General features: G+C 41.8%; 1 protein-coding gene and 1 long non-coding RNA gene across 2 annotated transcripts in view; both read left to right on the plus strand.

The window, feature by feature from the left end:
- CAMTA1 (calmodulin binding transcription activator 1) overlaps window positions 1-22,160 on the plus strand; it is an 849,138-nt gene that overhangs the window by 79,291 nt on the left and 747,687 nt on the right.
- Window positions 3,209-11,792, plus strand: LOC112646907 (uncharacterized). Its single transcript, XR_004816005.2, has 2 exons — window positions 3,209-5,498; window positions 11,598-11,792. It is a non-coding gene; the product is annotated as an uncharacterized LOC112646907 (long non-coding RNA).

The following is a 22,160-nucleotide window of genomic DNA, read 5'->3' on the forward strand; positions in this document are numbered from 1 at the left end:
GCCACATACTACAACCTCAGATTACATTTTATATTCTCACGTATTATTAGACAGAAAGTTGAGCCTCTAATTCCATGTATGGACTAGAAGATAAGAAAATTATCTTTTTCTCAGAATGTACATTTTTCCTCCTTTAATATTTATTTCTTTATTTGAGGCATAACTTAAAAAAAAGCAACATTTTTAACACGGTCAGAAATGTGCTTTTGTCTCTGCTGAAGCCTGGGTAGTCAGCTGCATTGGTCTGTATACCTGATTGCTTTATGACATATACTGTTTTGTGACTGTTGTTCAGACATTTTTAACTGTATTCTGCTTTTCAGAAAATTCTTTTTCAAAATCAAAACAAACCAAAGTCTAAAAACAAAAATCAAACTTGAATTGAACCGCTCAGATATTCCTAAGAAATCATGTTCCTTAAAAGAAAATCATGTGAAATTTCTTAGTGTGGCCTGCTGAAGTGCAGATTATTTTTTAAGTGTCTCATTATTTTATTCTCTAACATTTAATGCTGATGCTTTAATTGCACACAGCTGAAGCTGCTAAATGAGCACTGAAATGGATTTAAGTCCTCTCTGAGCTTTGTTGATACCTATAAAAGTTTATGTCATTCATTAGAACCACAAATTAAAATTAGGTGTAGTGAGCTGTTCGTTGGAGATTGGAACTCTCATGAACACTTCTTCAGGCGTACTAGCTTGTTTTTGTCTGTTATATTTACATACCTGGAAAACTGTCTTTGACCTTGGCTATCTTTTCACAGAATCTCAAAATACCAAGAGCTGAGAAATACAAATCCTATTACAAAGACAGAAAGTATATGGAATGAATGTCTCAATAGCTGTGAGCAACTTATTTGTTGCCTTGCATTTAAGGTGTTGTGTGTGTGTGTGTGTGTTTTTTTAATGAGAATGTTTTCAGAGTTGTGTAGGAATGTTTTTCAGATTCCACCCATTATTTGTTCCTCTGATGTGTTATCCTTCCTCCATTGAAGGAGTAGTGTACAGCTTGAGTTTATTGCACAGGATGTGCTCTGCTCCTCTTGCTGAAACAGCCTGTAGCCACCTAATCCCTGAGGGGAGTGGGCTCGTGGTCCCCAGAGAGTCACAAGCTCCCTGTTGACAGAATCAGGGCCTCTTGACATCTTGCCTGTAGGCTCCCATGTGTCCTAGAGATAGTCAGCTACATTATTCCTAAATCCAGTAGGAGCTGAAGAGACAAATAGATGCACAAGAGAAATGTTTTTATTGTGATGTTTTATTTGCAATTAGGTCAGTTAGGTTTTCTTTAAAGTTTTTTGCTTAGCAAATTTTAAAATAACTTAATTTTTCTAAGAGAGCTAGCATTCGGACATACTTATTACTTACTTTTCAATAAGCATTGCTTATTCGGTTAGTATTTAGGGATTCTAGTAAGTTGTAAGCCACCTGGATATAGTTTTTGTACGCATGATTCAGAGAAAACTAATCTGGGAGTCAGAAAAACCTGCTTTTGACTAGCAGGGTATCTGGATGTGCCATTTATATCTTTTGAGGAAGTTCTACAAAACTAAAGAACTGGAATAGAAAGACTTCAGAGGACTTCCATGTTGATGTTATTAAAAACAGTGAAATCAGTTGTTCAGTTTAACAGTAAAGGAGTCTGTAAAACATCTCATGGATCTTCAGTTTTATCCCACGTGAAATGTAGATATTGTTATGTCTCCTTGCTTTTTGGGGTTGTTGGCAGGATAAATGAGACACAGTATGCTGGACACACTGGGAACCCAGAAGGAGGGTACTTTTGAAATTAAACTTTGTCCTGTGGCTTTGCTGTTGGCAGCTGTGACTGTCATGCTGAGAGGTGGTTGTAGTGAAGTCTGTGGTGAATGGCCAGGTTGCCTGGGGTCAAGTGTCACCTCCCACCTTGGCCCCTTGCAAGTGGTTTGACCTCTCTGTGCCTCAGTTTCCTTCCTCTTTAAAATGGAGCTGATAAGAACAGCCCCCTGCACAGAGGGTCATGGTGCATCTTTAGGGGTAGGTGTCTGCAAAGTACTTAGAGCAAGGGGTGGCATGCGGGGAGGCAGTGTCTGTGGCACGCTGGGAGAGACCCAGGCAGGGTGGAGTTTCAGTGACACAGAATTCTGAGGGAGACACAAATGTCACAGGACATGAAGCTTCAGAGAGCTTCCCTGTTAGTCTCCTGATGTTGTCTGGGAGAGCCAGGTGTGCTTGTGGGAAGAGGGTCTGGGATGCTCAGTTATTGGGCACCTCTGAACATATTCAGGTTCAGGTGTGTAAAGGCAAATCTGGGCTTCTAACCTTTTAGGAAGAAAAGGTAGATGAGTAAGAGCACTTAACCCATTCATGTTAGTGGTTTTTGACTGTGGAGATGCAAGAAAAGAAATCCATGGGAGAGGCATGTCTTTCACAGTTTTGGCTCCCAAGGAGGCAGAAAACTGAATGAGGTTTCTGTGCTTCCTCCAAAGTTGAAGAAGGGGAAGGAAGTCACCACTGCAGAGGGCAGGTCACGTATTTTTCCAGGTGCTTTCCATACATTGTAATTATCTAAATTTATCTATGAGGTGTGAGTAGTGTGTCCACCCTATTTTGCACCTGAAAACACTGATTGATCAGGTGGTTAAATCAGCCCTCATAGGGCAATACTCCTAGAAAATAATGGGACTGAGACTTAAATGTAGGTACTGTCCTTCTGGCACCTGTCCCCTTATTTTTACCGGCAAATGTGGCTATACTCCTGACAGAAAATAAATTTGCCATTTGGTTGCAGGAGACTCAGCCATGTGCATTACTGTCTCTTAGCTCTTCGTAACCCCAACTTAGTAAAGCCTCAGTGACCTGCCACCACCATTGCCAGGAAGGCTCCAGCATACATGTGACGCTTACAGGGGCTCCCTAACAGGGCTTTCTCCCTCTTGGCTGCACATCCAGGATCACTTGTACAGGTTTAAAGTATGGAGCCCTGGCCGTGTCCCAGGGTCTGATCTGGCCATTCTAGCAGAATCGGTAGATTCAGAAATACAAGAAATTTATGTTATGAACAGAAAAAAAAAGTTAAATAATTGGACCTCTGCTTCTAGAACATGGGCCAGTGCTATTCTATAGTTAGCTACATTGTGAGTTAAATGGGCCTTTGCGGGCCAATTTAGTAATTCAGCCACCTGTAATCAGCACCCCTTCTGTGGGAAAAGTCCCAGCTGTCCACTCCGTAGAACATAGTCTTCTAAAAAGTGGGCATCTGACCCTCTCCACAACTGGATTTGAAGTTAGTCACAGAGCTGAATACAGTTAGGGGGCTCCAATGCCACCTTCTATCACTTCTCTTTTCTTCTTCCATCTAGTTTGCTTTATTTTTCCCTCCTTTCCTCTAGCTCCCAACTCATCCTGCTCCTGTCCTTCCTCTTTTTCTTCGTCTCTGTCCTGGGGCAGATCCCTCTGGATGTGTCTGTCCTTGGACCTTAAAGCACTTGGAAGCCTCCAGGGGGCCTAACATGAAATAGGTGTTCACATCAACATTTCTTAATTTGCCTTCCTATCGATCTTTTAGAAGTGTTAGTCTGAACATTGTCAGCTTTTGTTGGCGATTCACTGAGTAGGACAGAGTGTGGGGCAGTAGGATGGACTTGATCGTTCTTGAGGCCCTTGGTATCAAGCTTTCCGTGTGTTTGCTGCATGGTGTTTAGAGCTAGACTATGAGGCTGTGTGGGTTGGACTTCTCACTTTGCTCCTGAGAAGGGAAGGCCCTTCCTCGGCGTCCCCCGCCCCCTCACACACACACTTAGTGAGGGTAGCAGAACAGGAACTGTGACACCTGAGGCTGTGTGCCACTCTTCTTATGCCTTGAGATACGGTGGCTGAGCAGCTGGCCCTCCTGTGTCTGTGCCCCTCACGTGAACAGACTCAGCGGGGCCTAGTGCTTTGGGGGCCACCCTGGAGCCTCCTCCCGGCCCCCATCTGGCCACTGTGGGAGCCCTCTGATGGAGGTTCGCCTTTCTTTGGGCATCTCTGGCTCTGGGAAACGCGCTCCGAGGATGAGAAGCTGTTCTGGCCATTCCTCATTGGCACTCAGCTCTTGCCAGAGAGGGAGTTGGAGGAGGAGAGGCGGCAGCCATGTGGCTGCATGGTCAGGAGAGCACGGGAAACCTTTCTTGTTTGTTCTTGTTGGTGCTTCTTGTTTCCCTGGGAAACTGTGGCCGTGGTTACCGTGGACTGTATGACATGCTCCCAAATCCTAGGATTTAGACCAGACTTTCCACTTTGTGCACACGTCTTCACCTAGGTTTGCAGATACACTGCCTGATGACAAATAGCACATGTGCCTACCTCAGAACTTTGGTTATTCTGGTTTGATTGTCCAGTCCCCCCCACCCCCCATGCTGGTCCTTTTGAGTATTTTTACCCCTCTTTGCCCTTCATTTTTCCAAGGAGAAACCTGAGTGTTTTACTTCTCATATGTACAGTGGCAGGAGCACTGATAGGGAGGGTTGAAACCCTGGGCTGGGCTGTTGCCTTGACTTGGTTTTGCCGGCTCCTGTACAAGTTACAGCGTCTGGCACAGGAGCTTGCACATAGTAGACGCTCAGCAAACACTCACTCTTTCCATTCTCATTAGCACAGGTAATTAAGAACAGGAGCTGATAGATTGCACGTATCTGTGCAGAGATATATCTGTAATTAAAGTTTTAATTAAAGAAACACCAGACCAGGCAGATGGTTCTTATGCCTGCATCCTGTAAACCAAACAGCCATGGCTTTTTGGTCTTGCAAACAAGCAAAGCGGAGACTGGCATCTCTCAGGGATGGCACCAGAGGGGAGGGGTACTCGTATTAACTAGCCTAATCTAATTTTGTTAGTACTCTATGTGATGCCACATCCAGGGATAATCACTGTAGTTTGAAATGGAAACACGATACATCAAAGTTATATCCCAACCAAAGCTTTGAAACTTCAGTCAAGGGCATTACCACAGCCCAGCTGGTATATCACAAGGCATGTGGTTTTGTGCTAGATCACAAAAGCTGACAAAGTGTTATTTAGGATCATCAGCTAAATACAGTTTTAAATTAGAGTGCTATCATCCCAATTTTTTCGAGTTTTTGCCACCATATAGCAGTGTAGTATTGAGATAGGGGATATGTGTCTGCCTTGCTTGTATAGGTCCTCTGTGCTGCTTATGTCACAGTGACCTTAATGACCAACCAAGTACAGAATTCAAAAAAAAAAAAAAAACATAACAACCACAGGGGATAACAAAAAGATACCTATCTCAGGTCTTACCCCTTAGAAGAACCTCCACCCAAGGAGCTCCATGAACGTGTTTAGGTCATGCCACTGTTAGCAGGAGGCCAAGGCAGTGCAGAGAAGAGGCTATGGAAGGTCCACGCCAGTTCACCTGGACCTCTTGAGATGCATCCACTCCTTAGCCTCCAGTTTCTTACCCTTCCTTGTAATCGTTTGCTCATCTTTGCTCATGACTTTCTGCAATTACTGCACTGCCGGTGGGTAGATCTATAGCTCAGTTACATGCCAGTTGATGTAGCTATGTTTTTACCACCTATGTCTCACTCATTTGTTTTCTGTTTGTTAGAACCAGCATTGAAGATGTTCATTTTCTATTTCACAGTGAAACATCTTAGTTTAGAGGGTTAAGAGAGTAGTTTCTGCTTTGCTTAATTGTAGGAGACCTTATCCCTGTTTCTTTTATTTTTATTTTATTTTATTTTATTTTTATTCTATTTTATTTTATTTTATTTTATTGTTATTATTTTTTTGTAATACGCCACAATTTTTAGTGCGACATGGCCTTATCCCTGTTTCTTTTAAAGGAAACAGGGCTCTCAACAGAAAAAGCCTGTGTCACACCGGGATGTATATAGGTGTCTTCACATTAAAGACCGTGTCTCTCTCTCTCACACACACACATACACACACACACACACAAGACCGTGTCACAAAGTTGTAGAACCCAGAAGTACTTTAACTCCTCATAATACTGTCGGTAAATCAGAACTCCATCATCTTAGCAGACATGCCAAATCTACAAACTTGTGATGCTCTGTGAGTGACACATCCATGTGATGAGGAGACAGAAATGTTTTCACCGTCTTTTTGCTTGGGGAAGACTTCTGTTATTTGGGGAGATCCTCTTTGGTTTTAGAAGAAGCCAGTTAAATAAATGCAAGCTAATTTGAATAAGTGGTCTTGGATGTGTGTGTCCAGGAAATACTGTCAGACCTTAGAGACAAAGTGCTCCTAAGTAGTGAGTCGCCATTTTATGTGCAGAATTTGAACTTGACCAGCTACGAAGTCTGTTTCTTCTCTCGTTTGGTTGGAGACCTTAGCATGTAACCCTCCTGTGTGTAGCACAGTGTTCGGTTGTAGGAGGTTTCCTAGGAGGTGATGTGTTGCTGCTCAGAGGATGACAGAAGCTCCTCCTTTCAGGGTAGCAAATGTTTCTCCACAGGGAGAAGGAAGCATCAGCAAAGAAACCCACCTGGAATAGGAGGTTTTTAATTTCTTATTCTGTGGTGGGCATGAAGAGAGCTTTTGCTCTCCCCAGTACCTGGGTGTTGATGGGGTTGGGAGTGGTGGTGGTGGAGTGTTGTCCACCCTCAAATGACTTAAATCCAAGCACTTATTCATTGATTGAGTACTTAGTTGAATGCCTAGTAGCAGGCGCTGTCCTAGTTACTGGAAATAAAGCAGTAAACAGAAGAAGGCCATTCTCCTCAAAGAGCTTGTTTTCTGAGTGGGGGAGGAGGAGTCACAACCAATAAACAGAAACTAAGTAACAGTAATTGAAGGATTCTGTGTGCCAGTAGTGTTTATTAACTAGGTACTCCTCAGAGCACTGAGGAGGTAGGTGTTCTTCTCCTTGTTTTGTAGGCAAGGAAACCGGGGTACAGAGAGATAGAAATAAGTGCTCAGTGTCAGATAGCAGGACGCGGTGCTGCTGGTCTTCCAACCCTGTTGACCTGCCATCAGGTTTCATGCTCTTCACACTATGTGATTTTCTCTTTTAAGCAACCGCCTAATCTGTTTATTTCTACACCAACACAGAAATGCTGATGATACTAGGTGTGATGAAGATCAGTGAAAGCAAAGTGAACCCTTGAGAGGGTTCCTGGATGTTAGCCTGGGGGTGTGCAGGTGTGTGCTATGTTAGAGAGCTTGACTTGGGCAGGTGTCTGGTAAAGTGATTTGAAGGAAGTGACACAGTGATCCAGGTGGTATCTGGAGTAAGAGTATTCCAAGCAGAGGGAAAACAGAAGGAACGGTCCCCAGATGGATGTGGGTTTGGCAGTACTGGAGGAGAAGTGAAGAGAACAGCAAGGAGGCCAGTGTGATTGCTCTGAGTGGGTGTGGTGAGAAGAGTAGGATGAGGTAGCCAGGGGCCGTGTCTCACAGGGCTTGATGGGGCACAGTAAAGTCTTCTGATTTTAGCGAATGAGAAAGGAAGCCATATGAGAATTGTTGAGCAGGAAGATAGCATGATTTAAGGGATCATTCTGAATGCAGTGCAGAGTATAGTTTAGGGCAGGGGTCGGCAAGCCCATCAGGTGAAGGCTGGATCCAGCCAGGTACCTGTTTTCGTGCAGCCTGCAAACTAAGATGCTTTTTACATTTTTAAATGGTTGAAAAAAATTAGATGAGTAATAATTTGTACATGGAAATTATACGTAATTCAAATTTCAGTGTCCATTTAAGTTCAAGTTTTATTGGAATAGGGCCACACTCATTCATTTGCATATTGTTGGAGTCTGCTTTTGAGCTGCAACAGCCAAGTTGAGTGGTTGCGACAGAGACCATCTGGCCCACAGAGCCTAAAATATTTACTATCGGGCCCTTTAAGAAAAAGTTTGCTGACCCTAGTTTAGGGCCATAGGGCTGGAAGTAAGGAGACCAGTGAGGAGACCATCGTGAGGTCTGATGGTGGCCTGAACCAGGGTGGTGAGAAGTGGTCAGATACTGGATGTGTTTTTGAGGGAGAGCGGACAGGTTGTGTGCAAATATGAGGAGTTGGGTTGCCAATGAAGTCCAGGAAATACTTGGAACAAGTTGCCAATGTTTTTGCACTGAGCAGCTGGGGGAATGCAGCTTCTCTTTGCTGAGATTGGGAAGCCCGTGGGAGCTGCAGGTTGGGGAGAAAGGGTGAGGAGAAAGCAAGAGTTGTGTTTTGGACGTGTTAACTCTAACATGCCAAGTGGAGGTGTTGACTAGACAGTCACATATATGAGTTGTAATCTAGAGGAGAGGCCTAGGCTCGAGCCAGACTTCTCAGTATTTTGGCATATAGAAGGTTCTTACAGCTGTGGGATGCATGGGATCTGAATGGGGTATGGATAGGGAGAGGTGTTCAAACACGGAGCACTGGGGTGTGAAGAGGAAGGAGAAGGAAGCAAATAAGAATGGTAGGGAACCACCAGAAGAAGGAAAACCAAGAGGGTGAGGTCTGGAAGAATGTGTTTCAAAGCAGAGAGAATGATCCTCTGTGTCAAATGCTGCTAACGGTCGGCTAAGATGCAGACAGAATTGACCATGTACCTGGCAGCATGGAGGTCAGTAGTGACTTTGATATGAGCTGGATGAGTGAAGTGGTGAGGACAAAAGCCCTGTCCCGGCTGGTTCAAGCAAAAATGGGAGGACAGGAAGCAGAGCTGGTGCATTCAAAGAGTTCTGCTTTCTGCTGCCCAAATGCATGCTGTGAGGGGGCAGAGTAGGGTTTAACCGGGGATTGGGATTTTGCTGGGGGAAGGGGCAAAGGAGCTGAGCTGTAATGATGGACTGATACTTTAAGCCAGACAGATAGCAAAAAGGGAAGCATGAGGGAGATGAGGGCAGCAAGAGGCCATGGCATCAGAGTTTTTCAAGGAATAGGATCAGGAATGGTTGGAGTGGAGGGGCAGAGTACCTGGGTGGCTTAGTTAGTTAAGCATCTGATTCAACTCTTGATTTCAGCTCAGATCATGGATCTCAGGGTATAGAATCGAGCCCCGAGTTTGTGCTCTGCTCTGGGCGTGGAGCCTGCTTTGGTATTCTCTCTCTTCTCTCCTCCTGACCACCCACTTCTCTCTTTAAAAAAAAAAAAAAAAAAAAAAAAAATGGTTGGAATAGAGATAGTCAAAGACAGGGATGCTTGAATTTGATTGTGATGGAGTGCAGTTATGGTTAACATCAAGGCCGAGGGCATTGCTGTCCAATAGAAATACAATGTGAGTCACATGTGTAATTTTGACTGTTTTAAAAGCCATGTTTTAAAAAAGTGAAAAATAAATGGAATTAAATTTAATGATACATTAAGCTCAATATCTAAAATATGTGAACATGTAATTAATATAAAAATTTTTGAGATATTTTACATTTATTTTGTACTAAGTCTTTGAAATCCAAAACGGATTTTATACTTTGAGCATCTCTTAATTCAGACCAGGCACAATTTCAGGTGCTCAGTATCCACATGTGGCTCATGGCTACCATCTTGGACAGGTTGAAGATTATCGTGGAAGTATGGTTCAAGTAAGGTTATTAGAGAGGAGTGGGTCAAGGAACAGGCCAGTGTTTAGGAAGGATTGTCTGCATGGATTTGAAAGCACGTATGACCCCTTTTGAGAGTAACAGGGTTGGAGAGGCAGAAGGGGGATGCTGTGGCTGTTGGTATGATTGATGTTTCAGTGCTCACTGCTCTAACCTTCTACCCACCAAAGAGCATTTCCTAACTCTAACCCTGTCCTACTTCTCAGAGCATCTGTGAGGTTCTGAGGGATTGCTCTAGCCTCATTTTAAATCCAGGTGGTACCTCCTTGGAATGATGGGTTTGGGACAAGACTTCTGAGTCACAGTGAAGTGTCAGAACACAAGGCCATAATTTTGACAAGATCTTCCAAAAATGGCAGCTTTTCACTTGGGTTTTTATTTTCATCCAGAAGGCTTTTCATTGCCTCACTAATGAAAATGTTAACTCCATGTGGGCAACTCATTATAGCCATTTCCTCCACCACCACCCCTGCACCAGGAAAAAAATAACCCTTTAGATTTTTATCTTTATTTAGTCCTATCTTTAATTTTGGTCTTTGTTTTGGCATAATCCTCAGATACCTCAAATGTTAGTTATGTTTCACCCTGAAATGTGCTTGAATCCCTACAGAAGTTGGCGTTTAGTAGCTTCGAGGTAGTCCCATGTGATGCAAACGGCTGCCTACAAAACCTGCCTGTCCTCATCTGATGCTTTTGAAAGGGCAGGCATGGTCATGGTCAGCCTTTTACCGCGTAGAGGATTTTTATATAAATATATGGTACACATGCACACCTGGGTGTATATACCTGGGTGTATAGTAAGTTACATAGATAAATACACTTAGTATTTGGCTTTGATCCACAATATGTCTTTAAAGATTAATAAAAGTTGATGATGGGGCCGGAAGCTGTTTTTTTAGCCTTGTAGGCCAGGAAAATTCAAGTGTTTAGAAAGGGTAAATGGGAATGCTGCAGCTGCTCACGTGCTCTTGCTCCTTTCTATACAGCTAATGAGCTCCGGGGAAACAGGTGCATGGATACCTCAATTCTGTACCTTTATCAAGTTTAAATTATTTTAGCTTCTCTCTAGTTTGGTTAGGTTAACCAGTAAGTAAGTAAGACAAAATAAAATGAATAAAATAAAATAAAATAAAATAAATAAAATAATAAAATATAAATAAATAAAATATAAATAAAGTAAAATAAAATAAAATATAAATAAAATAAAATAAAATAAATCTTACCAGCCTTGATATTTAGGAAGAGTCTGTTTTGAGCCATGTATTTGTGAACTTTATATTCTTGGATGACTTCTGTTTTGAAGGAGTAATTGCTTGTTCATTTTGTATGAACTAATGGTGCGAGAATGTGGGGTCTAGGTAATTTGTTTTGTTAGCATCCAGACTTCAGTAATAACCATGAGTGTCACCGAGTCCACCTGGTTGCTAAGTGTGCATCGTCTATAAGTGTAATGTCTTTCTTCTGGCACCATTGTACTCATGCGAAAGAAAACTCAGTAAACACAATTTAGTAATAAGGAAAGCTTACTCATTACATAAGTTTTCTTAAACTCTCTTTATTCTAATTAAAATGTTTCCATCTAATAGGGAAGTGGATGAATACCAAGAAGTGGAAATTAAGCGAGAAGTTAAAAGAACATTGATGGCTTTATTGCAGTTGGTTTTGAGCTTTTTCTCTCTACTAAATGGTGTTTTGCTTATAAAGTCACTCCTTCACACATAAATCTTTATGACGAGTGGACTGGAACTTATTCCAACAAAAGAAGAGTGGGTTTATGATGCTACTTGTAAATGATAACACATGTTATGTAAGAGAACCAAAGCATTAGCTTTTTAAAAGCATTTTTGGAATGATTAACTTAATTTGGTCCACACACAAGTCTAGTTTTCTTGAAAGTGAAGGTCAGTGTGTCTAGGAGACTAGGAAAGTAAGCGCTTTGACACTTGTTCATTATTTTTTATTTAGATCTGGGTCACTAGCATGCTCTTCTTATAATTCTCGCCTCAAAAAAAAAAAAAAAAATCCAAAGCATAACATTTGAACTTGTACTTTTGTTCCTTCAGAAATTTACTGCTGACACTGAAACTTGATCCAGCGTGGCCTTCATAACCCTAACCAAAGTGGATGCTTGTTCTGTAGGGGGCAAGCCCTCGGCTGCCCTTGTCCTAGAACTCATGTGTACACCAGCTCTCTGGATGCTTCTCTGTGTTGTCATCTCAATTGGCGTTTATTAATAAAGCATTTATTAACTCAAAACACCCATCTGTGCATGTAGCTGGGGCTATTCATTTACAGATACAACCTGCCCCACCTGCCCCACCTGCCCCACCACTCCCCCTGTCCTCCTCTGCTCCCACCCTTCCTGGTTTTGTGCCTGGCAGACAGGCTCTTTCTATAGGCCAACCCGGATGTCACTTCTCTGTGCACCCTTTTTGCACAGCCTGTCCTGTTGGCTCACTTTTAATGGGCACTGCTTTCCATGTCCCTGGCCACAGCATATTGTATTTTGTCTCTTTATTGGTTTTATTAGTCCCCTAAACTTTGAGCTCCTTGGAGCAGGTGCTAGACCTCACCAACTTCTCTTTCCCTAGAGCCCAGCCCAGCGTTGTGCATGGCTGTGAGTAAATGAATGTGTATGGATGAACCAGGAAGGAATGGTGGGGTAATGTACCAATATTACCAGTGTAACCAAATGTTACCACTGTTACCAAAGGTAACCAATGTTACCTTTTCAAGCCAAAAAGGTAAACCTAATATTTCAGGGGAAGAGAATGAATACCATTTTCATTTATGTAGTCTTATAATTTGGGTGGCAGAAAGCAAATATTCAGAGAACAAGTCAGAAGCTGCTGTCTGATTCCACAGAGAGTCACATTTTATATTTAAAAAAAATGTAATTTACATTTAATTGCCTAGAAATCTTCAGTTTGTTGTTCTGGTGTCTTAATTAACTAATTATTTAATTGACTAACAACTAGGGGAATAGATCATAAATGTGAGGACTCTCCTTGTAAGAAGCCCACAGCTCTTTTCTTTCCATGACCTGTCCTTTTTAGTACCATCCTTGAGGCTTATGAAACTGACTTGCCTCTGCATTGGATACATGCTTGAATATGATGGTTCTTTCATAAGTACCTGGCTCCATGGGAATTCACTAGTCATGCTTCTGTTCAGTCAATTTGAGGTTTGGTTAGAAATCATTCCCATAGTAGAAAAGCAAATTAGCATTACACATTCCCCCCACCCCACCCCTTCAACCCCCCTCGCAGAGGTTTTCCCAGCTTCTCAAAGACTCATTAGCACGAGTGTTCAGTGTTTTACCCAAAATCACTGACTTTAAAATGGCTCTTCCCCTCCAGTAGCACCCAAGCAAGGGGAGGTAAGTGAGACAGATCAGAATGAGCAGACCTTCTGCTGCTTTCCTCAGCACTAGTGTGCATTTGGTGGTTTAAGGGCCACTGTGGAAAGTCAACCTGTAGCTTATTAGGATCTTACATAATTAAGGAAATGTTATTCCTACTCCTCATTCAATATTCCTTTGGAATACTGCATTCCTCTGACCTGTGAAGCTGCTTGGAAGTACCGAGTGGCAGTGCTGGGGATTTAGTGTGAGCTGTCCACCTTCTCATTCCTGTGCTTCACCTAATGGTGTCTAGCAGGGGAGCCTCTCAAAGCATTGTGTTGTGTTGCATCAATATGTACTTAGACACGCTAATCTGAATTAGAGAGCTGATTGTACATAATGACTCCTTGGGGATGCTGTGGTAGAAAAAAGAAAACAAAAACTTAAGTCATTTACTGAATATGCATAGTCAGTAAAAAATCCTTCTAAAATTAGTATTAATTGAATCTGAACCTTGATCATCTTTGAACCTTTAATTTTTAATTCAACCCCTTTAAAAACTCTTGTGGCCTCTTAAAGATACATCCTACAACTAATAAAAGTTACATTGTAATGATTGTAAAAAGGCTGATTGTAAAACACCCAATTTTGAGTTACTGTAGGGAAGTGATTTATATGTACATACGCACACACACAGACATACATGTGTTCTATACAAACCGTAGTTTGTCTTTATTCAGACGTCTCCTTCTCTCTCTGCCTCTGGAAATGGGGCACATTTTCTTCAGTTAAAAACAGAAATAGAAGCGATGGTCTTGACCCATTTTACACTTATTTATTTCAGGCTTTCACCACACACTTGTTCATGGGTGCAGCAAGAAGAGGGACCCACAGAGCTGGAGCGGTGAGGGCTGGCCCTTTGGACTGAGCACTGGAGGAACTTGTAAGGGGATCTTGACATCCTGCAGCCCCACATCTGGCTCTGAGATAATTCCATTAGTGAAGTGATCACACTTAAAACCCCAAATTAATGTGAGCTGAATGTCACTGAAAATGAAGTCATTTAAAGTGGCCTACTCTTGCTTTACTCACAGTTCTTATGTGGGAGATCCACAGTGTGACCTGGCTGTGGAAGAGCAAGTCTGTCCAATGCTACCTGGTCACAGAGGTCTCAGTGATCATCCTCGGGCCCCTTGGTGAGCCTCTCTTTTCATAAAGTTCTTGTCTCCAGAGCAGTGATAGAATTATGTGCTGGTTGCTGTCTTGTCTCCTACAAGAATGGAAGCCCCACAAGGGCAGGGCCTCTGTCCTGTTCATCTCATATCTTCAGTGTGTAGGGCAGGGCCTGGCGCAGTGTGGAGTCTGAATAAATGCTGTCGAGTGAATAAATGGGTCAACTGGAATGGCATCCTTTTTGAATGTTTGCTTTTAATTTACCTTTTACATATAACTTTTTAAAATGATAAAACAGTGAAATGAGGGTAAATGTAAAAATTTTGTGATTGAAGCAAGTGGCACAAGGTGTTTATGAGTTACCAGAGCAAATTGGAACTTTAGAATATTGGATTACGTGTTTACTCTCCGTCCTGGCATCCATGCCTCCTGATGATAAAGCATAGGAAATAGATGTAGGAGAGACAGGAGTCCTGTGTCTGGAATACAGGCATACCTCAGAGATCTTGGAGTTTTCATCCCAGGCCTCTGCAATAAAGCAAGTATCACAATAAAATGAGTCAAATGAGTGTTTTTGTTTCCAGTGCATATGAAAGTTAGGTTTATACTATACTGTGCTCTATTAAATATGTAATAGCATTATGTCTTAAAAAATGTACAGAACCTTAATTTAAAAACATTGCTGAAAAATGCTAACAATCATCTGAGCTTTCAGTGAGTTGTGACCTTTTCGTTGGTGGTGGGTCTTGCCTTGATGTAGTGGTTGCAAGATGCTCAGGGTGGTGGGTATTGTAGGCCAGAGTGGCCATGGCAATTTCTTACAAGACAACAATGAAATTTGCTGTATAGATCGACTCTTCTTTCATAGATGCTTTTTCTCTAGCCTGTGATGCTGTTTGATAGCATTTCCCCCATAATAGATCTTTTTTCAAAATTGGAGTCAGTCCCCTCAAACCCTGCCACTGCTTTGTCACATAAGTTTATGGAATATTCTAAATCTTTTGTTGTCATTTCAACAGTCTTCACCGGGAACAGATTCCACCTCAAGATGCTTGTCCATAAGAAACAACTCATCATCTGTTCAAGTTTTATCATAAGGTTTCAGCAATTCGGTCCCATCTTCAGGCTCCACTTCTAATTCTAGTTCTCTGGCTATTTTTACCACATCTACAGTGACTTCCTCCCCTGAAGTCCTGACCCCTTCGAAGTCATCCATATGGGTGGGAATCCATTTATTCCAAATTCCTGTTTGTGTTGATATTTTGACCTCTTTCCATGAATCATGAATGTTTTTAATGGCATCTAGATAGTTCTTTCCAGAGGTTTTCAGTTTACTTTGCCCAGATCCATCAGAGGAATTCATATCTATGGTAGCTATTGCCCTATGAAGTATATTTCTTAAATAATAAGACTTGAAAGTCAGAATTACTCCTTGATCCATGGGCTGCAGGATGTATGTTATATTAGTATGCATGGAAACAACATTCTTCGCCTTGTACATCTCCATCAGAGCTCTTGGGTGACCACGTGCATTGTCAATGAACAGTACTATTTTGGAAGGGATCTTTTTTTCCTGAGCAGTAGGTCTCAACAGTGGGCTTAAGACATTCAGCAAACCATGTTGTAAACAGATGTGCTGTCATCCAGGCTTTGTTGTTCCATTTATAGAGCACAGCAGAGTAAATTCAGCATAGTTCTTTAGCATAATTCTAGAATTTGCACAATGGTATATGAGCATTGGCGTCAACATACCAGCTTGCATCAGCCCCTAACAAGAGAGTCAGCCTGTCCTTTGGAGCTTCAAAGCCAGGCACAGACTTCTCCTCTCTAGCTGTGGGAACCCTAGATAACATCTTCCAACAGAAGGTGTTTTGTCTGCATTGAAAATCTATTGTTTCATGTTGCTGCCTTCATGAATCCTCTTAGCTAGATCTTCTGGAGAACTTGCTGCAGCTCCTCTATCAGCAGTTGTTGCTTCACCTTGTGCTCTCATGTTATGGACATGGCTTTCCTTAAACCTCCTGAACTTACCTCTCCTGGCTTTAGACCTTTTTAATGCAGCTTTGTTCCCTCTCTCAGCCTTCAAGAATTGAAGAATTAGAGCCTTGCTCTGGATTACACTTTGGTTTAAGGGAATGTTGTGGCTGTTTGATCTTCTATCTAGACCACTACAACTTTTCCCATATCTGTACTAAGGGTGTTTTGCTTTCTTCTTCATATATTCACTGGAGTAGTACTTTTCATTTCTTTCAAGAACTCTTCCTTTGCTTATACAACTTGGCTGCTTGGCGTGAGAGGCCTAAGCTTTCTGCCTGTCTCGGTTTTCAACATGCCTTCCTCAACTGAGCTTAATTATTTCTAGCTTTTGACTTAAAATGAGAGACATGGACTCTGCCTTTCACTTGAACACTTAGCAGCCATCGTAGAGTTATTAACTGGCCTAATTTCAATATTGTTGTGTCTCAGTGATATAACGAGGCCCAGGCCTGAGGAGGAGGAGTGATGGGGGAACAGCCGTCAGTAGACCAGTAGGACACACTCAACATTTGCCAGTAAAGTTTGCCATCTTCTGTGGATATGGTTTGTGGTGTCCCAAAATGATGACGGTAGCAACATCAAAGATTACTGATCACAGGTCACCAAAAAATATTATAATAATGAAAAAATTTAAAATACTGTGAGAATTACAAAAAATGTGACCTAGATCCAAAGTGAGCAAATGTTGGAAAAATAGTGCTCATAGACATTCTTGACACAGGGTTGCCACAAGCACTCAACTAAAAACTCAATACCTATAAAGCACAGTAAAGCAAGTACAATAAAACAAGCTCTCCTTTATTTTAATATCAAGATATCTAGTGAGGGGTGCCTGGGTAGCTCAGTGGGTTACGTGTCTGTCTTCACTCAGGTCATGATTCCAGGGTCCTGGGATTGAGCCCCATGTCGGGCTCCCTGCTCAGTGGAGAGCCTGCTTCTCTCTCTCCCTTTGCTGCTCTCCCTGCTTGTGTGCGCTCACTTTCTCTCTCTCTCTTTCAAATAAATAAATAAAATCTTAAAGGACGTTTAGTGAAAGTCTAGAAAGAAGCATTGAAAAATAAAAATAGTAGACATTTTAAACTTTTCTTCATATTTAATAATTTAAAATAATAGATTTTGGCATCAAGTAAACAAAATAAACCAAAATATTTCCTAGATCAAGGGGCAGTAACAAAGACATGGGGGGCGCTTGGAGGCAGTTCTTTAGATGTACTAACATAAGTACTTGTCTTCCAGAATACCTATGCATTGCAGCCGCTCCCCTCTTTATTCCTAGTGTGCTGGCATAGGCCACAACACCCACACATTCTTAAGAACCTTTGAGGAGGATTTGCTTGTTTTTAATACAAAGGTCAAAAACCAGGGAAACTGTATCCTGTGACGTAGGCTGTTCTCTCAAGGTGAGTTTATTTGGGGCACCAACTTGTGTCAGGCTGGTTACAGAACTGGAGCTTCTCAGGTATAGCTGCCTGCCTTCATCAGATTCTGTTCATTTCGTCGTGAACTTCAGTTACTTACTGCACACTGAAAGAATCACCTAAAACCAGGAAAACCAAAGGCCTACTTGAGCTTGAATTTTATGTCACGTAGAGAGGTACCCAACATTTCTGATCAAGTCAGTAAGTACGTTTCACTTCCTTTTAAATAAAGTGTGAAAAGCAAAGAGCAGATTTTTATGTACCACAAAGCAAAACAAAACCTTTCGGGGCATAATGCATTTTTCATTAAACTTACCGCTGAACTATTTTGATTATGTAATCTTATCCTCCCGTGAAAGTATAAGAAGTGTGAATTTTCTGGGGTGAAGAAATAATTGCAGAAGGTGGTTAATGAGGCAGAACTCACAAATCTGCATTTATAGTTTTGTGGGCAAATAAATCATCAGTGGAGGATACAGATGTAAAGAAAAATTCTTGATTGCATTCAAGAAATGCAAGGTTGAACTTTTCACTAAAATAGAATTTTACAGCCTCTCCGAGGGATGTTGTGAGTATTAAATAAGTGTAATGTGCTCAGAATAGCAACCCAGGGCGTAGTGAGCACTAGGAAATGTGTGCTCTTTATCTCTTACAAGGATTTTAGCACAAAAGACTAAATCATGTTTTAATCATGCATAATAAACCGAACTGTAATTCAATATGGTGAATGTCCACTTTAACTCAGTCAAGAGTGGCTTTTAAAGCCAGGGAGATACTGAAACGTTTTTCTTTGGGCTCTTATGTGTGACATGTGTAAGATCCTGGGACAGGTTATCCAGATGACAGCCCAGAGCCCAGATATGCAGGAGCAAATGTGTAACTCTTAGTTGTCTTTGGAAATCCATTAAACCTGAAGATTTGGTTGACTTTTTTTTTTTTTTTAGCACACCCCTTCGTTCTATGTGTGTACTTCTAAGTTTTATGGAATAATTCCATAAAACTTAGAGATTTATGACCAGCAGATGCTTAAAGCTGCTATCAAAATTACATACCTAGCACTTCATTGATTTGAAATCTTGTTTTCATTCAACATTCTTGCAGTTTAAAACGGGACAGAAGTTTTTAAGAGTGATTACATGAGTTAGTGCCCTCTGGTGGCACGTAGAGGGCATCAGGCAGAGAGGGACTGACCCATGAACTTCAGATACCCTGAGGAGGAGGAACCATCTTGCAATTGGTTCTTCTCTCAGAGCTTTTCTTTTTGGTGGGTTTTGAAAAGGCCAATGGTGGTTGACTTAATGCCCATCCATAATTTATTTTTCGTGTGTTGGGTGCTCATCAGTGCCCTCGCCCATTAAGCCGTGGCCCTGGAGTTGACTAGTAACAGCCTTATAGGAAGACTTGTTCAGCGGCGTAGGCTATGATGAAATTCCGGGTGAGGGGATTTTCAGGTGAACTTAGTGTAGGAAGGTATTCCAATGTTAAGGTTTTCCAAAAGGGACCAGGATCTCCATTTTTAGATGCATCTCTTAATTTGTCTTTTGAAGAGGGGACCCTGTCACTTCCTGGATGATGGCCTTTGGGTGATTCACTGGTGCCGCTTGAGACAAACCTACCTGCTGGATTGGAAGTAGGTGGGCATTCGTTCATTTAGATCTTTCCTGGAGGACAGCCCTGCCTTTCATGCCTGGGTCCTTTGGCCAGATTCACTTATTAGTCTTTGGGCTTTGGGGTCAGGTAGACCAGGAACAGCATCCCACCCCCACCTCTGAAAAGCTGTGGGACCCTCAGACAGTCGTTCTGCCTTTTATGAGTTTCTTAGCTGTAAGATCGGTCTGCTGCTGCTTCAAACCTACATCAGAAGATAGTTATGTGGTGGAAATTCGAGTTCCTATGTGAGAAGGCCGTAAACTGTGCAGATTGCTGTTACGTATGTGTTACTTTCCTTCTCTTCCCCAAAGCAAGCTCCTCCCTCCTTTTTAATTTAAAAGATTATTTAAAAAATGAACTTTTAATCTTGGAATAATTTTATATTTACAGCCAAGTTGCAAAAGTGGTGCAGAGTTTGCATATATTCCCTTTACCTAGTTTCTCCCACAGGCCTCACTTTGATACTGTTGAGGTTTCCTGATAACTTTTCATTTATAATCCCTGTGAACTTCAATCACATTTGGCTTAAAAGGCCCATTTAGCAGTTGGCTAAGGCTGAAATGTTTGCCTGAATACCTATATTCTGCTGAAGATATGATATTTGCTTCCAGATAGTCCTTCTGTTTTTACCTTGGTCCATGTGTGACCACTTGACAATAGAGTTTTCTTTGATTTGCCACGATCTTAACACCTAAATACTTTACCTGATTATGCAGTTAATGAGCTGTGCACCCACAGAGGAGACGAGGCAGGCAGTTGGTGTCAGCATGTCACCGAGGCACATCAGCACCCTCTGCCGTGTCTCACACTGTCACAGTTTTAAGTCAGAATAGAAGCATGTGCATATTCTGAAAAACCCCTGAAGTCCCAAAAACATTTCTTATATTTGGAAATACAAAAAGAACTGATGCAGCTTCCTAATCAAAAGCCCACCAGCTGGTTTTAATATATAGTCTGTAATTAGTATATAAAAAACAGTAGCAGCTCACATTGTATAAACTTTTACAGTCTAAGAAAATGATTTCACAGACAACATGTCATTTGGTTTCTTAACCCTGAGAGATAGGTGGGGAGAGCTTTGTCACCCCCTTTTCATGCACCTGAATGAAGTGAGAGAGGCCAGGGGGTCACTGGTGGAGGCCAAGTTCATTAGAACCACTCTACACATGACCAAACATCTCTTGCCCAGGCCTCCCCCAGCACTCCTCTAAGAATGTGACCTTTAAAATGGTGTTTTTCAAAAAAAATAAAAAATAAAAAAAATAAATAAAATGGTGTTTTTCCTCTTCCATGTTGGCTGAATTCCATCCCAGGGATCATATTTGTGCTTCTAATATGCACAGTTTTCTTTGGATACCTAATTGACGATTTATATATTTTGTTCAACCTAGATCTTTCCTGAACATTATCAGAACAGCATTATTAGGCTTGATTTAACAGAATCTCACCATCCTGGGCCTTCAGGGGGGAAGTCACAGTCTTTGCTGACCCTGAGCATCTGTAGGCCCTGGTGTACCTGCAGCCTGCTCCGAGTGGCAGCCTGTGATCTTCAGGCTGGGTATTGTGCTGGTGAGAACCTGGGCATTGGAGATACATGGGATGATTTTTTTTTTTTTTTTTTTTTTTACAAGAACCACAGAGATATTTGAGGAAACGATGTAGTTTGAAAAAGTGATAAATGGACCAGGTTCTTGAAAAGCTAGCAGAACATCTTATTTACTTACACATATAGATATAATCAGAAAACAGAAGTGAGTCTCCTCAAAAATTTTTTTGCAAATATGGCAGGTGTAGATGCTTTTATATAAATTATATTATCTGTTTCTGTGGTATAAAATTTAATTTTGTTCTCATTTGTTTATTTTTGGTTAGGTCTCCATTTCTAACAGCATCTCATTTAACTTTTCTGAAACCATGAGTTCAGAGGAACCCATGTGCTGGTGGCTGTAGTGGCACTTACTCCCAGATGGTTAAGTCTCACTGACCACTTTGGGGAGTTGAGTGGATGGTTTTTCTTTTGTTTTGTTTTGGTTTTAATCAGTAACATAGGCCAATCTACAAAGCCAAAGTCAAGTGTAAGAATTAAGATACATTTTAATCTTTTCAAATTTTAAGAGTTTCATTAAAAGGACCATCTTTTTTTTTTTTTTTTTTTAATGCAGACAAAGCCTCCAAGTGCTTGTCTGGTTCCAGCCTGGCACCTCAGAGTCCTGGAGCAGCATCCAGGGTAAATCCCTGGTGGTTTTCCTCATGGCCTCTAGTGGGGGTGGGTGTGCTGCTCCCTTACAACAGTCCCATGGGTCACATGGGAAAATCTGTGCTCTTGTTTTGATTATCCCCTTCATGTTAGTGCCTTTTAGGAAGTTGTAAAACAGATGAGGCTGTCTGGCTGGTCAGAGAGGTTGGGTAACCACTGATCTGAGATCGTCCCTGCCAGTGTTGGCAGAATTCAGAATGAAGTTTTAGCTTCACGGGCACATTGTGGGGGAGTTGCGTGTGATGATAGGCGGTGGTCCCATCCGGGGCAGTTCCGTGGGACGGACCCCGGGAACATGAGACTGGAGGCTGCTGGGCTTCTACCGGCTGGCAGATGTGGCTGTGAGTCACCCATAATAGTTACTGCCTCCCTCTCAGAGCGGTTGGGGAACCTGAATGGCCAGTCTGAGAAGGGATCGTTAGTGTTCACTTGGAGTTTTCTGACATTGACTGGAAGAAAGTCAATGGACTTTGTTGGAGAAGAGTAAGACTTTAGCTGTATAATTTACAGTAATGACCCAAAACCTCATGTCTGCTCCCCACAAACCATCCATTTATCCAAATATTTACACAAATTATAAATTTCTTTCAGCCATGGGGCCCTTTTTTTCTTTTTTTTTTCCTTTCTGTTTTCTTTCCCCACCAGATAGATTCACACTGAAAAATAAGACAGACTCCCAGTATTTGCATGTTGAAAATTAAGATCCGTGCCCAGAGGCACCTTGTGGCAGGCACTGTAAGCACAGAAC

Source organism: Canis lupus, chromosome 5 (assembly GCF_003254725.2).
Source record: "Canis lupus dingo isolate Sandy chromosome 5, ASM325472v2, whole genome shotgun sequence".
Classification (NCBI taxonomy): Eukaryota; Metazoa; Chordata; class Mammalia; order Carnivora; family Canidae; genus Canis; species Canis lupus.